Source organism: Phocoena sinus, chromosome 12 (genome assembly GCF_008692025.1).
Source record: "Phocoena sinus isolate mPhoSin1 chromosome 12, mPhoSin1.pri, whole genome shotgun sequence".
NCBI classification, from domain to species: domain Eukaryota; kingdom Metazoa; phylum Chordata; class Mammalia; order Artiodactyla; family Phocoenidae; genus Phocoena; species Phocoena sinus.
Window position 1 is genome coordinate 17,754,318 of NC_045774.1, and position 17,009 is coordinate 17,771,326.

The window sequence follows — 17,009 nt, forward strand, 5'->3', positions numbered from 1 at the left end:
AGGAGTATTGCAGAATGTCATCAAGTTAATAATGAGTACTATTTGGGTATGGTCCTTCAACCAATTACGAAACCAACCAAAGATGTTATTCTATACACCAGTGGCTTCCCATCTGTTCTCCATAGAGTATTATGAGGTCCAGGGGCTGCAGGAAATAAAGGAGCAAAGGGTGGGTACTCTCTCCTCTCCCTAAGCCGACTCTTTTTCTTTTCTTTTTTCTTTCCTTTTTATTTTTTTGCATACCATATTTCCTCATGATCTTTTGTTTGAAAAAAAAAATCCTTTGTGTTCAAACGAATCTTTGACAACCATTGATTTAGACCAAATTTCTCTATTTTCTATGAGTACATCAGGAGATCCTTTGACAGATGTCTTTTGAAATTCAGATAGACTGTCCTGACCTCTCCTCACTAGCACTCCCGCAATCCTACCATCAGAGCAAATCATCTTAGCAAATCCACATTGGGTCCTGGTGATACACTCTTTTTTTTTTTAATTCTCAAAATATGTTTGCTTAAGAAAGCCTCTTATACTAGACTGCAATGGGCATTAAGGCCATACTTGCCAAACCACAGAATTTCAGAAATTATCGTTTATCCCACAAAGCCTTCAAAATTAGTAATGGTTTATAAATACAATTTTCAAGTTATTTCAGTATGTTAGATTGTAAATCATTCATAGCAAGAGGTTATAAAGTCATTTAAAGGAGCCAGAAGCTTTCTTATAATCTCCTTGTATTTGGGGCCTTATTTCCCCTACAAAAAGCTTGTAATGAGATTAAAGAAACTTCACCAACATTAGGGGAATCAAACAACAAGCACATCTATCAGCAATATCTATTGGTCCACAATAATAATTTCATTCACGAGGAACTATACCTTTTCACAGACTGAAAATATTTACTAGGCTTTCCTTCAGTAGTCAGTAACTATTCCGAACAAATCCTAGGCACTGAGCTATGGAGGCCGATATTATTAACCTTTCTGCACATATCAAAGGCATAGAACAGGGCTTCCCTGGTGGTGCAGTGGCTGAGCGTCCGCCTGCCGATGCAGGGGACACGGGTTCGTGCCCCGGTCCGGGAAGATCCCACATGCCGCAAAGCGGAGCGGCTGGGCCCGTGAGCCATGGTCGCTGAGCCTGCGCGTCTGGAGCCTGTGCTCCGCAACGGGAGAGGCCACAACAGGGAGGCGCCAGCGTACCGCAAAAAAAAAAAAAAAAGGTGTAGAACAATAATCTAGTGGCAGGGAATAGCTGTACAAAAAAGAAATAAAACATCAGTGGAATGTGAATAGTGTCTTTAAAACTCTGGTAAAATTTCGTTTTTGCCAGTAGCTTGGTTCCTTCTGAGCCAAATTTCATGGAGGTATAAGGCTGGCAATACTTTAGGCTATCATCCAAATACAAAGAAATTTTCACGGCAGATATACTAGACAGCACAGCAAAATCTAGACTGGGCCTCAAGAACACAGGAAAAGGGAAGCATAATTATGTAAAGCCAACATGTGAATGCATTGTGTGTGGCTGGCAGACTTCTCCTGACTCACATTAATATTCACATCGGGCACTGTTTAATGATGCCATTCAGAATGGGGATTTGGAGCAGGAAGAGGTATATAGAGGCAAATCAAAAAATAATTTATTGCAATAGAAATATTCCTCCTTTTGAAGCATCACTTTAAAAAGAGGCACATTTTTTCCCCTGTTCCTAACTTTACTAAATAGATTCTCTTCCCTGTCAAAACCCCAAGGGTACTTTATGAGAAATATAAATTGGTATGATAAAAAAATCCTACACAAAATGTATATCACTCAGGTGACACACCACTTGGATCCTTTAAAAATCAAACTGTGCTAAACAGAAGCAGAGGCCTTCAGCTGGTAATAAGGTGCTTTTGTAAATATCTTTTTCCAGTTTACCCAGGTAACATTTGAAACCTGAAAGAAAAAGAAATGCTTCCTCTGCTGTCTTTGTACTCCAAATCTGTCCAATATCAAAAATTCAAATTAAGGGCTTCCCTGGTGGCGCAGTGGTTGAGAGTCCACCCGCCGATGCAGGGGACGCGGGTTCGTGCCCCGGTCCGAGAAGATCCCACATGCCGCGGAGTGGCTGGGCCCGTGAGCCATGGCCGCTGAGCCTGCACATCCAGAGCCTGTGCTCCGCAATGGGAGAGGCCACAACAGTGAGAGGCCCGCATACCGCAAAAAAAAAAAAAAAAAAAAATTAAAATTAAAATTCAATGAGAAACCATCAGGCTATTTCCAACCCTGAATTTAAAAGTTTAAGTTTCTCCTCCTTTGGTTAAGTATTTCCTGAGTAGTTCTAAGGCCATGGCCTTTGTACTATTAGTAAAGGGGTGCAGTTCCATATATAACTTAAAATGTTTATCCTTTTAAGTTTAAGACCCAGAGAAAGAAAGAGGAGGAAGAAAAGGAACAGGGGAATCAACAATAAAACAACAGCAGCAACAATACACATTTTTGAGCCGTAATTATGTGCCAGACACTATGCTAAATGCTTTACATGCATTAATTTTTAAGCCCCCAAAGGACCTAATGATGTTAGGTACTATTGTTATTCCCATTTTAGAAATCTGGAAACTGAAAGGGTAAGTAATTTTCCAAGGTTACAGAGTTTATTTAAAATGCATAAATTAACACAAATTACAACGGCTAAATCTATATCAAGGTAAGTACTAAGGAGGTGGGGCAATTATGGATAAAAATAAAGAACAAAAAATGTCCAGTAACTCTTGACTGACCAGAAACTATTTGCTAGGAAAACAAAACAAAACAAAACTGGAAACAATTGGAATTTTTGAGAGTGGATGATGCCCCTATCAGTAGGAAGATATTTCACAGCGAGTAACAGACAAAACCATTGCAGTGGCTTATGTAAACGTGTATTTAATTTTCTTACACACATCTTGAGATAGGTGTTTGCTGCTCTTGGTTTAATAATGTAAAGGCCAACGACCCTGCAGTCTTCTTGGCCATTTCCTCTTGGTAACACCAGCCATCATATCACATTCAAAGAAGTAAAACAGGGGCCGTCAAATCAGAAAAGCAACAGCTTTCCCCAAACCACTCCCAGTCCCCCAGTCAAAAGATTTCCACTTAGGTCTCACAAGTCAGAACTAAGTTACATGGCTACTTTTAACAACAAAACAGGCTGAGAAATATGAAGAGAATCATCATGACTGGTTGGATCACTTGTGCCCAATTATCTGGAGCTAAGCACCCTGCTGCCTGGGACTGAAGTGGGGTTCTGTTAGCAAGGCTGGGACTGGATCTGGAGTTACCATGGTTGGATATGTGCCTTAGGGAGTCTGAAAATTATTCCTGTAAAGAAGCTGAGAGTAAATAAACATTTTAGACTTTGAGGGCCACATAGGATCTTTGCCATATATTCCTGTTTGTTTTTGTTTTAACAACCCTGAAAAAATCCTAAGCTACCTAAAAATCGACTGTGAGTGGGTTGTAGTTTGCCTGAGGTTTGGGACAAGGCTCCAGGTATGAAATGTAGCACTGAAGAAATTCAAATCAGTTAAGACTGGTTAGAAGCCTTAACATATCTCTATATCTAAACTTTCATTTTCTCAAAAGAAATAAGACTGGAAGTTAGGAAAACCAAATTCCTACCCTAATAAATTAACTAATAAATAACTGAGTGATTTAATAACGGAATTATTTCAGTAACTCACCTAATAATTTTAGCTCTTTCAGCCAGACCACATTCTGTAGAGTGAGAGTTAGACCAGACAAGCCACAAGTCCCTTCTAGCCCCAATACTGAGAGATTCTAACCTTAGGAAAGCATAAAAGATGAAAGCAGCAGCATCTATCATGATGACTAAAAGCCCCAACAGTGGGAACATCCATCCACATTAACCAGAAAATACTATCGGATTGATTCTATAACCCCCTGGGAGACCCTGAGCCCTTCCCAGACATGGGATATTCACATGGATATACGCTGATACTCACATGGACTCTCCGTGTGCACCCCCCACCCCAGTAAAACCCACCCCGATGGAATACCTGGTCTGAAATAAAAGAACTATTTCTCTCCGTCTCCCTATTTGAGTTTCACTCCAACTCCCCCCTCCCCTGCAACTCCCAGCCTAAATGCCAAGCTGAAGGAGGACTACCCTAAACAGGCAGTTTTTAATTTTTTTAAAGTTTAATTTTAAAAAAATCAAGCTCTTTGTGCATTCTCTCTATAATCTACCTCTGTTTGCTTTAACATAAAAATAATGTTTTTCTTTACTTCAGGTTAAGTAAAACCAGTGCCCCAGGCAGATGAGCCATGGTTCCCGAGGCCCTAGTTACTGGAGAACCTCCACATTCCTGGGGAAGGGGTGGGGATATGCATGCCCCAGCCAGGACCCACTTTCAGGTTCCTTGTTAGCCTAACTGGGGGTTTTTAGATTCTTTTCTCTCCTTTGATTTCAGAATTACAAAAATTTGCAAAGTAAAAGAAATTTACCCAGGAAATAAACACAATAAAAAAACAAATGTATATGCCCTCTGTTAAATTTCAGTCTAATTGAAATTGGCATCTACCATTTACCCATTCTTCCTTTCTCTAATGTGTGCAATCTTACTTAAACTCAATGGCCCTTTGAGGTCACAGGTTTTCAGATACACTAGGCAAAATGAGGTCAGAGATATGATGAGCAAATGCTTATTTTTCCACAATATACACTGTTTTTAGGAAGAACTGTTACAAGGATCTGCTGAGTTATATTGTCTTCTTCAATGAAAATGTTCTAACAGGAAAATAAATCATGGAAATAGCAAAAATAGTATCAGATTACACCATCTGCCCTATTCCTTCCTGTATACGTTTCAGTATGAGAGGAGGCCAAACACCTCTTACAATGCTAGTGTAGTGTTTGCTCAATGCAACTCAAAAGCATAGCATACGACCTAATATATAGACATATGATTTTTGTGTCAAAGTCCTTTGGTATTAGAAGAATGATTTTGACATTAAAATAGTTTGCCATAGGTGGCTAATTCTCCATTAAGAATCCTATTGTGGGAATTCCCTGGTGGTCCAGTGGTTAAGACTCCATGCTTGCACTGCCGAGGCTCCGGGTTCGATCCCTGGTCAGAGAACTAAGATCCCACAAGCCTCCCAGCATGGCCAAAAATAACCACAGAATCCTATTTGTGCGTGAGGGGTTATTGGAAGATAGTAGCCAAGTAAGCAATAAGAATATAAGAACAGCAGACATGTTTTGGGGAGCCTGGGCAGCTCACAGGGAACCCCCTGGCTTGCCCCCTGCCCTTCACACCCACACACACAGCTACCCTGCTTGTACACTGTCCCGAGCAGCTAATCACACCAGGCCAGACTGTCTGCCCAAGAATGTGAGATTGGGGCCAAGTAACTATATTCCTTTGGGGATGGTCTCCGGAGAAGAGAGACAGGAAAAAGTTCCTGGTGCCTTTGACAGGGAAGGATTCCATCCCTCCCTTATTTCTTACAGATGAAACTTCAAAAACTCCCCCTAGGACTTCTCCAGCCTCTCTCCCCTTTCTAGCCCAAGAAGTATATAAGTACCAAAGAAGCTTCGCTCCAATTATAACCCTCCACTAGGCATAAACTTCACCGACAACCCAAACTTCAAAGTAAAACTCCAGCCCAGCAGCCAGGTGTGGAAGAAGGCCCTGTGTGATGACGGCGCTGATCCATCTTTTCAGCCTTATCGGCTGTTGCTACGCACGCAAGAACCCAGTCACATGCACAAACACAGAAAAACACAGAACTATTTCTACTTCCTCCGTCTAACCTTGTCTCCCTTGCAACTGCCCCTCATACCAACAATCCCGACGTCCAAATCTAGCCCCTCTATAAGAAAGTGTTCTTACCGTCTTTACATCAGGATACACACGGGAATTGACCACTTCTGTACAGTCCACCGAGGTAAACTGATCTGGCTGGTAACCTCCAAGCCGGCCAAGCCTTCCATGGCTGTTGGGCTCACCTGTATCCTATTCTCAGCACCCGAGGGAAGAAGCGCTCGCTGCTTTAGGGAACACAGCCTCCTTCAGGAAGCCTCTCCGGGTCCTTCCGGAAGTGTTTTCTCCCCCAGTAATTTACACGCTCCTGCAGCATGTGATTTACATGCTCCTGTGGCCTTGAGACAGAATTAGTTATGCCTGTGTCTTACCTCCCCCCGCCCCGCCCCCCCCCACGCCCCCACCGTGAACTCCTACCCAGGCTTTGTCCCTGATTCGTATTCAGGTTACAGGAATGAAAGCGCACGTCAAATACTGTGCACTGTGGCCTTGGTTCTGAGAGCAGAGCTGTGTAGGAAGTGGGCGAAGTCAGTGGCCAAGGGGTCCTACGGCAGTAAGGCTGAGGCTAGAACCTGTGAGGGAGAGAGCAGTAAGGAGCACTGAGAAAGAAAAGCGGCAGGCTAGCCATGCGGGTTGCGCTCCGAGTTTGCTGAAGTGGAGCAGACAGCAGGTAGGACGGACGCAGGACAGCTAGTGAAAAGGGATGAGACCCACAGGGTGGCCCGGGACCGAGGAAGAGCACAGTGCCCTGGCTCTTTCCAGCAAGGGTAACACGTGGGTCCAAGGAGGAAGCATCAACAGCCAATCGGTTTTGATGAAATACATTGTACTTCATACAGAATCCAAAACAGCTGAAAGGGTGATCATGTAGCCCGAGGCCACTGACCAGAAAAGATCGGCAGCAGAAGCTTCCGCAGTCTACTAGAACCCCACCAGACCTTCCCTAGGGAATCTACCAGGCACTAGCCTGCAGGGGCTCCTGGTACCCTAATGCCTGGGTGTCAGTCTTTGGGGTAATCACCACGAGAGGGCGCCCTCCCTTGCTAGGCTGCCTAGCTGAGATGCGAATGGCCTCTCTAGATATAGCACAACAATGACTATGGTCCAAACACTCCTGCAACCAGGAGTGAAAAGGGATGAGAATCTGTGAGGAAGAGAACAGTGTGGGGCACTGAGAAGAGAAAGGGCAGGCTTACTTAGATAAAGTAAATAGTTATCTCTGGCCCGTGATGCCGAGAACAGTTTTCTCCTTTCTGCTCTGTTCTTCAAAAATTTCTGAAGGGGGCAATTCTCCCTCACTCTTAGAAATCACACTGAAGCAGAAACGGTACAATTTCCTCTCCGATTCACTTATTTAGAGACAAAAAAACAAGCATCCCTTCTTGTATTGGGTAGGCCAAAAATTCCCTCTATGGAAAACTCCGAATGAACTTTTCAGCCAACTGCAATATAATTTGTGACTTTAGAAGTCTCAAGGAGCATCTTTACTTAAAAATCTCCTTAGGAATAGCATATCTGCCACACTTATCGAGAAATGCTTATCTAGAACTCAGGAAAGTTTCTCTCCAGATAAAGGTATTGTGCTTCTTTTCTGTCAGGTTATAGGAACTAGATAATCCAGTGCATTTCCCTTTTTACCTTGGCTACTAGGAAGTTCAGATATAAAGGCAATGTTCACTTACGTATTTAATTCATTTCAAGTACACAGTGACTTTTTTTTTTTTTTTTTTTTTTTTGCAGTACGCGGGCCTCTCAGTGTTGTGGCCTCTCCCATTGCGGAGCACAGGCTCCGGACGCGCAGGCTTAGCGGCCATGGCTCACGGGCGCAGCCGCTCCGTGTCATGTGGGATCTTCCCAGACCGGGGCACGAACCCGTGTCCCCTGCATCGGCAGGCGGACTCTCAACCACTGCGCCACCAGGGAAGCCCTCATATATTTCTTTTAAATAAGAATGGGGAAGATGTTATTTTTGAACAGTGTGAAAGCATAGCTCCCATTTTACTATGTTTTTGCAAAGAGTTCTAACTTCCTAGTTAGAGACACATTCTCCGTTTTAAAGAGAAAGTAACTTAAAAAGCATTGATGTGCCGTGGGACTGTACCACATGAATACAATACTTGGAAGAGACAGACGTGTGTTGCTCAAATGACTTACTAAGAAATGGGATGCTCAGGAGAACAAGCTTGGATGGTTTCTTTAAATGTCTTTTCTGCACTCATGAAGTGGCCAGGTACCCCGAGGGATGCATCCCACATTGGCCAAAAGCTTCAACAGAAACAAAGCTCTCCAGGCTTGCTAGATAATGGGTTACCACTGAAGTCTGCCTATTAGAGGTGCTCTCTGTCTCCTCACATATGGCTTCAGGGGCGGACAGTCTCCCTGAGTTTCTGGCCTCACCTTGCTCTGTCTGTTCAGTTCCTGATAGCTCACTTTACTTTGACCTCTGATATTTTAACCACTGGCTTCAAAGTCCAGCTGCTCAGTGTATGCTCCAGGCTCCCTTTAGACCCACCTTTCTCTTAGAACCACACCCACCGTCCCCATCATTTGGTCTAAAGTGCTTCCAGGTGTCCCTCCACAGGGCTGCATCTTTAGCGGGTTCTCATCTTCAGGCCGGTCAGTTTTTCTATTCTTGTTCTCCCTCCAACTAGGCTTTCATGTCCTTGTGCTTCAGGCTGTATCTGATCGATCTGTGTGTTCCTAACACCCAGCACAGTGCAAGCACATTTAAGGCACTCAGCAAATGGTGATCAAATATTTAACCTCTTTGCCTCAGTTGTATCACAGTTTCCTCACTCATAAAACAGAGATGATAGGGCTATTGTGAGGATTAAGTGCGCTAAAACGTAAAAAGTAGAGTGTTCTGGCATATTCTAAGCACTCAGTAAAATTTAACCATTATTATTAAGTACTCAATAAATAACCAAATTATTTGGCATTCGATAAATGTGAATAAAAGACTAAATATGGATATAATGACAAAATCAGTATTAAAAATTAAATGACTCACTTGCCCAGTAAATTTTGCCTTTTAAACAATCTATGTCAGCAAACCTGTGCGGTAGTCATGGGATGTAGATATTATTATTGTACAAGGCACGTGCCCGTCACAGAGAGGGCTGGAATGCCACCAGAAGTATATACTGTGTGGGAGACAGTGGCCAAATTCCCTTTCTCCTAGGTCTGTGCGCTTTCCTAGAATCCAGGCCAGTATGACAAGTTTTACATGTGCCGCTGGAGAAAGTGACCCCCATCAGCTAGTGTAACCCAGCATTTGTTTCCAGCGCCTGCCAGAGTCATTTCAATTAGCTTCCAGAATAGACACTACCATGCAGCTGACGCAGCAATTTCCACTGAAAGCAATTTCATTTCATAAAGCAACGCCTGCAGCTTAGATTTGAGAGCATGTCGCATTTGCAAAGATGGAAATGACATAATTATGTTCTAAGTCGAGTTTATAAGACACAAACCAATTCCAAAGGACAACGAATCTGAAAAGTTGCTTTTCCCAGGTATCTTTTTCAGTCTTTTGGGGCCCAGTGGCATGGCGGCCAGAGCTGAGCACACAGCCTACACAAGAGATCTTGCTTTTACTGGGCTTCCTGCATGTTTCTCCCTTGCTTTTCAAGAAATACTATTAATTTTTCTTAATATCTTTTTGGGTTACCATAGCCCTATACAAATCTCCCATTCAGAGAACAGCATCTTCTCACACACCAGGTAAGAGTCACCCAGAAAAAGACTGTTCACAATATCCCTCCTATGAGGAAGAGCGAGAGAGATCCACGTGATCCCAATTATTGGAATTCACAGATGAGAAACGTTTATCCCATAACTTCAACCTGCTGTGTCCAACATGAATGTATTTATTAACACTGAAAACAAGGAAGAAAATCTATCTGAATCAAATTATCACTCACTCTCTTCTTAACTAATTTATCTTCTGAAATTACCATATGGTAAGTGAACAGAACTATTAAAGCTAAACGCTACTGTATGAGTAGCTAATAGAGGGATGGCAGTGGCCACGGTATCCCCAGGAAAGGCGGGAGAGAGGGTTGGAGGGAAGAATTTATCAAGCATCTATTATATGCCAGACCCTGTACTTTCATGCATTCACTTTTCACGAGGCTACACGTGGCAGCAGGTATTAGTAGCTGGGATTCCATTTCTCAGCAAGTCATTTAAGCAACACGCGTCTACCAATAGGATTCATTTCTTCCAAGCATGAATCCTTGTGTTTCTTTGGTACACCCCCAGGGCTCACCAATGTTTTTTAAGTTACTTCATCCTTAAGGAGAATGTCTCTAACTAGGAAATTGGAACTCTTCGCAAAGACATAGTAAAATGGGAGCTATGTTTTCAAACCATTCAAAAATAACATCTTCCCCATTCTCATTTAAAAGAAGTATATAAAATTGGAAATGAAAAAAAAAATTAAAAGTCACCATGTACTTGAAAGGACGTAAGCACTTAAGTGAACACTGCTTTATAACTGAACTTCCTAATAGCCAAGGTAAAAGGGGAAATGCTTTGGGTTATTTAGTCTCCTGGGTCTTCTGCAGCATTTTCTCTTACCAACATAAAAGCCAAGATTAAAGTCATGACCTCTGGTCCAGAGCAGCAGAGTTACAGTGAAGAACCTGTTTATGTCTTTGGTATATTTCAAACTGTGCCTAATATAATTTATTTATTAAAAAAATACTCATGCATACACTTTTAGTTCACAAAAAATATGAATCTTTGCAGCCAATATTTCCATATCACTCTGTTAAGGGAAGTATGTTTATACTGACACACACCCCAGGCACATTTCAAAGAACTAAACATTTATTAATATTTGAATTTCACTAGTATAGTAGGCACGGGAAATTCCTCAGCTATTTCTGGAGGGCTTTTATAAACAAGTTCACAGTCATGAATGAAATAATGGATACTTTGCATCTCAAATAAATAAAAATCTCAACTTTCTTCAATTTTATTAATTGTTGATATAAATAAAAATGAGTACTTTTCCCGAAGTCATAGAAAATAGATGCCCCAAAGGCATGAGACAAACATTATCAGTGATCTATTTTTAAGTTGATAAATATTTAAAGGTACCCATTTATTAAATCTAATCTTCAGGTCAGAACTATGACGTATTTGCATGGTGTTAAGGCAGCCTAATTTTAAATTTCAACAAGCTTGTAAAAATTGGAAATATAAATTGTAAAATCCAGGCTAGTTGTTTAATAGACTTTCTTTGTACTGGTATTTTAAATGTACTATTCTACCTGTAAACTTTCTTCTACTTAGCCTTTTTTTTTAATTGCAGTATATTTCATATATAGGGAAATGCAAAAACCTTAAGTGTGCACCTTGATGAATTTTTACATATGTATGCTCCTGTTTCCTCGCTACTTAAATCAACACATAGCAACTTTACAACATCACAGAAAGTTCTTTTGTACCCCTTTTCCCAGGTATTACCCTCCAATTCCAGGTAATTACTTTACAGCTTCTAAAATCATAGATTAGTTTTGCGTGTTCTTCATCTTTGTAGAATGGGGTCAGAAGGATGTCTCTTTGTGTCTGGCTTCTTTGACTCAACATAGAGATTCTGAGACTGTGGTATTGCCTGTGTCAGCCCTTGTTTTTTTGTTGTTGTTTTTTTTTTAACATCTTTATTGGGGTATAATTGCTTTACAATGGTGTGTTAGCTTCTGCCCCATAACAAAGTGAATCAGTTATACATATACATATGTTCCCATATGTCTTCCCTCTTGCGTCTCCCTCCCTCCCACCCTCCCTATCCCACCCCTCCAGGCTGCCACAAAGCACCAAGCCAATATCCCTGTGCCATGCGGCTGCTGCCCACTAGCTATCTACTTTACTACGTTTGTTAGTGTGTATATGTCCATGACTCTCTCTCGCCCTGTCACAGCTCACCCTTCCCCCTCCCCATATCCTCAAGTCCGTTCTCCAGTAGGTCTGCGTCTTTATTCCTGTCTTACCCCTAGGTTCTTCATGACATTTTTTTTCTTAAATTCCATATATATGTGTTAGCATACGGTATTTGTCTTTTTCTTTCTGACTTACTTCACTCTGTATGACAGACTCTAGGTCTATCCATCTCATTACAAATAGCTCAATTTCGTTTCTTTTTAAGGCTGAGTAATATTCCATTGTATATATGTGCCACATCTTCTTTATCCATTCATCCGATGATGGGCGCTTAGGTTGTTTCCATCTCCGGGCTATTGTAAATAGAGCTGCAGTGAACATTTTGGTACATGACTCTTTTTGAATTTTGGTTTTCTCAGGGTATATGCCCAGTAGTGGGATTGCTGGGTCATATGGTAATTCTATTTGTAGTTTTTTAAGGAACCTCCATACTGTTCTCCATAGTGGCTGAACCAATTCACATTCCCACCAGCAGTACAAGAGTGTTCCCTTTTCTCCACACCCTCTCCAGCATTTATTGTTTCTAGATTTTTTGATGATGGGAAGCAACTGACAAAGGATTAATCTCCAAAATTTACAAGCAGCTCATGCAGCTCAATAACAAAAAAACAAACAACCCAATCCAAAAATGGGCAGAAGACCTAAATAGACATTTCTCCAAAGAAGATGTACAGAATGCCAACAAACACATGAAAGAATGCTCAACATCATTAATCATTAGAGAAATGCAAATCAAAACCACAATGAGATATCATCTCACACCAGTCAGAATGGCCATCAGCCCTTGTTTTTATCAGCTCATCTTTTTGCAGGCTGGTCTCCCAACCTCAGATGCCACCTTCTTTGCCTAACAAATTCTGTTGATCTTGCTGGGCTCACCCAACACCATCTCCTCCATCAAGCACTTCTCAATCTCCCCAAGACAACATTAGCAGCTCCTTTTCTGATCATGCCTTTTTAAAAAAACATATTTCAATCTGCTTCCTGGGGTGTGACGCCCCCATTCTGCAGAGCAATCGCCAAAGATAGGAAGAGAAGCCAGACGAATAGTCACTTAGTGGATGAATGTGAACGGGAGGTGCAGCTGTGGAGCACTGGTTGAGAAAAATGTACAATTTAGACAGAGACCAGTTCTCGCAATTTTCCCTCTCTCCTTCCTCTTCTACCACCTTCTGTGCCTCTGCTCTCTCCATCTCTCCCCCTTCTTTACTTCTCTCCCTCCTCGTCTTCCTTATCCCTTCCATCTCCCCCTCTTTCACTTAATCTAATTTTCTTTGCTTTCTTTGCATTCATTTTTTTCTTCTCTTGTGTTAGTTGATTCATTTGAAAAACATTTAATGAAATATCACGCTACTGAGTTCCCAGAAGTTTCATTAACCCTGAGCCCAGGCAACACGTGATGTGTCTGGTGGTCGCTGCACTGTGTCTGGTGATATCAGGGTATCAGGAGGAGAAAATGAATGACTCAGGTGTGCCAGTGCAAGAGAAGAGCTGTTAGGTGTACAGAATAATCCCTGTGTGAGTGAACAGGTAAGTGCCCAAATGTCTAACTGGCCAGAAAGGTATTAGACTGTGACCATGGGTTAGACTGGTCTCTTAGCACATGGGGCTCTAAGAAGGCATTTAAGAGGCTCAGGGTGCCCAACAGGGAAGCAAAGCTACAGATTCACAGGGCAGAGACCCACTGTCTGTACACTCTCCCTCTGCACTGCACAGTCACTCTAGGGGGTGCAGGAAGAGGGGGCACAGACTACAGAACAAGTGACTCTGTAAAATATAATCATAATCAACTTTCAAACAAAACCTGAGACTTTAAATGCAATGATTTATTTTTATACCCTCCAGGGGGTATAACAGGAAGAAAGGAACTTACATAACATGAGGTACCTTAGTATATTCTGTAACTGGCACAATGGCCCAGAGAGGACAATAACCCATCCAATATCACACAGCAGTTTCCTCTGTTCTCTAGCAGCTTTTTGAGTCCAAGTCTAGCATTGTGCCTGTCACATTTCTCAAAAGAAGAGGTTCAGGAGCAAAACTTGATAGGGAAAGAAATTCAGAGAGCAATTCAAGATAGTGGGGAAGGTTAGAACAGAATACTGTTGGAAAAGGAGGTTAGGAAGGCAGTTTAAGGTCAAATTACTAAGGATTTGCATGCCAAGTAAGAAAGTGTAAATTTGTAATGAAATTAAGGACTTTTTAATCAGAGGATATGGAAGTAAAATCAATGTTTACGGGGACTGAATTAGTCTAGCAATGATGCACACTGTGGCTTATTGGGCTGCTTGTGTTTGGGTGGCCAGGCTGCAGGGTGGTACAAACCCACAGCCTCTGCCACAAGTCACCACGCTCATACCATGTGATGGCCAGAGGTGGGCCCTTGACCCAAGATCAGTCCCCCTGCCTGCTGGAAAGCAACTAGGCCATAGTCCAGCCAACTAAACCAATAGCACCCTTGCTTTGTGCAAGTGTGAACTTGAGACTTAATAGGTCAGCAATGGGTGGTGGCGGTAGAAGCTGAGGCAGATAAAGGAAAACAGAATCAGAGAGAGAAGCGAACTACATCAATGGCCCCCGCAATTTATTTTTAATTTTAGAATTTATTAAATAAGGAAGCTTATTTGTTAAATAAGAATTTGAGCAAGACGGGGAATAGACATTTATTGAAAGCCTGGTGTGCTGGGGCGGCCGGAAGCTAATCATAGGTCCCAGCTGTCTTAGAGCCCTGATGACAACTATCCTTTTCCCAAATGACATGTGTACGACTGTTCCCAGGGGTCTAGGCGACCTGAGTGAGATTCCTGCCATAGATCCGTATAGCCACACTACATCGCTCCAGGTGACTTCAGGGAGTCTCTCTTCCTCCTAAACAAAGAATTTAGGCGGCAGAAAAGTTGAGGACTGTCTGACTCAATTCCAGTCTTCAGAGGAGTCCGACGCACCCTTCCCTTTCCCGTCGTGGAAAACCCCACTGAGGTCAGGGCAGTTGCCCCTCATTCTCTCTGGGTACCTTGGAGCAGCTTCCACTTTAATCAATTCTCAGTCTCTTCTCTCAGCTTCCTCTCTTGCACTTTCCATCTGAGAGTGTGCATCTGGTCGCTCCAGAGCCAGGTTTAACTTCCTACAAAGACCTCTGGCTTTTATGGACCCCACTGGTTCTTTCTGCCTCTGTCTCTCCCCCGCAGAACACCCATCCCAGACCATCCCTCTGGGCCCAATCCCAAATCCTGATCAAACCTGTTGCAACAATGAGGGAAATGGAGGCCAGACCCTCCCGAGAAAAACTGGCTCGGGGACTTCGGTCCATCTCATAAGACTGCGGCTCCAGGACAGTGTGTGAAGGTCAGATTTAAAGGAATAATAGGTGATCTGAATTTCAAAGATATTCTGCTGTTACTTTGACATGTCCAGCAAGTGTCTCACTCATAGGAAACTACTAGTAATAAGACAAATTTCAATTCCATGCTTGAATACGTTTTAAAATTATGGGGGGGGGGGGCTTTGGTTTTGTTTTTTTATAAATTTATTTATTTATTTTATTTTTGGCTGCATTGGGTGTTTGTTGCCACGCGCCGGCTTTTTCTAGTTGCAGCGAGTGGGGGCTACTCTTTGTTGCCCTGCGCGGGCTTCTCATTGCGGTGGCTTCTCTTGCTGCGGAGCATGGGCTCTAGACGGGCGGGCTTCAGTAGCTGTGGCACGCGGACTCAGTAGTTGTGGCTTGCAGGCTCAGTAGCTGTGGCGCACGGGCTCAGTAGTTGTGGCACATGGGCTTAGTTGCTCCACGGCATGTGGGATCTTCCCAGACCAGGGATCAAACCTGTGTCCCCTGCATTGGCAGGTGGATTCTTAATCACTGTGCTACCAGGGAAGTCCTGAAAATGATTTTATAGGAGATATATTGCACAACAGATGGTGGTGGGGAGAGACTGCGGGAGAATCACGTCCCTGGGGCTCTGCTTACACGCAACATCGCCTGGCTTCACAACTGCTCCCAGGAGCGTAGTCACTGCACCAGACTCAGTCATGTCTTGAATAAAGTCTCTGTTGAAACGGGACTTTTTTCTCCTATTTTTTACTCCAGTGGGGTGGATCAGCTAGGAATAATAAAAGTTGCAATGGACTAAATGCTTCAGGTAAATTACTTCCTTCCCTCCATTGTGTGTTTATCAGCCAGCCCAAATACGTTTCACATATAATGTAAATGGAAACCTGAACACGTAAAATGTAAGATGTGTAGCAAGACATGTGTGCCCAGCATGGAAAGTATCTCATAAGTGAGAAAATTATGTGCATCGTCTACAGAGCACAGCATAGAGTATAATGTGGGATCTTCACGCTTTGCTGGTGGCTATTTTCCCAACTGTTTAATGAAAGCAACAGAAGTCACAACGAGTTGCGTTAACGTAAACTGGGCTGTTAGAAAAATTAAATCCAGGCGTATTTGAGGAAAATAAATATTTTATATGAGGCAACTGTTTTCCCTGATCTACCAAATATATTCACCTGTTGGCAATCCAGTAGAGTTGTGAAATAATGTCTTTAAGGGAGTGCATTAGTTTTGCTGGGTCTGCCATAACAAAGTAGCACAAACTGAATGGCTTAAACAACAGATTTACTGTCTCACAGTTCTGGAGGCTAGAAGTCCAAGATCAAGGTGTTCACAGGATTGGTTTCCTTTTGCAGCCAGTGAGGAAAGGATCCATTCTAGCCTTTTCTCCTTGGCTTGTAGATGTCTGTCTTCATGTTCACATGGTGTTCTCCTGTGTGTCTATCTCCAGATTCCCCCCCGCTTTTTTTTTTTTTTTTTTTTGCGGTATGCGGGCCTCTCACTGCTGTGGCCTCTCGCGCCGCGGAGCACAGGCTCCGGACGTGCAGGCCCAGCGGCCATGGCCCACGGGCGCAGCCGCTCCGCGGCACACGGGATCCTCCCGGGCCGGGGCACGAACCCGTGTCCCCTGCATCGGCAGGCGGACTCTCAACCACTGCGCCACCAGGGAAGCCCAGATTTCCCCTTTTTATAAAGATACCAGTCATATTGGATTAGGACCCACCCTAATGAGCTCATTTTAACTTGATTACCTCTATAAAGATCCCATCTTCAAATAAGGTCACACTTAGAGGTACTAGGAGTTAGGACTTCAGCAAATGAATTTTAGGGAGAACACAGTCAAACCCTTATCAGGGAGTTTAAAAATAATAAGTTTTAAAGGTAGCTCTTGTTTACCTGATACAAGAAAACAAGCATCCTTT

At 42.8% G+C, this 17,009-nt stretch overlaps 1 protein-coding gene across 1 annotated transcript in view; it reads right to left on the reverse strand.

Annotated features, from left to right (window-relative positions):
- Positions 1 to 5,927, reverse strand: part of SASH1 (SAM and SH3 domain containing 1) — an 862,598-nt gene extending 856,671 nt beyond the window's left edge. The window contains exon 1 of the mRNA XM_032651563.1: positions 5,880 to 5,927. The gene's annotated coding sequence lies outside the window, so the exon portion shown is untranslated. The remainder of the gene's footprint in view (positions 1 to 5,879) is intronic.
- Positions 5,928 to 17,009: the final 11,082 nt, after the last annotated feature.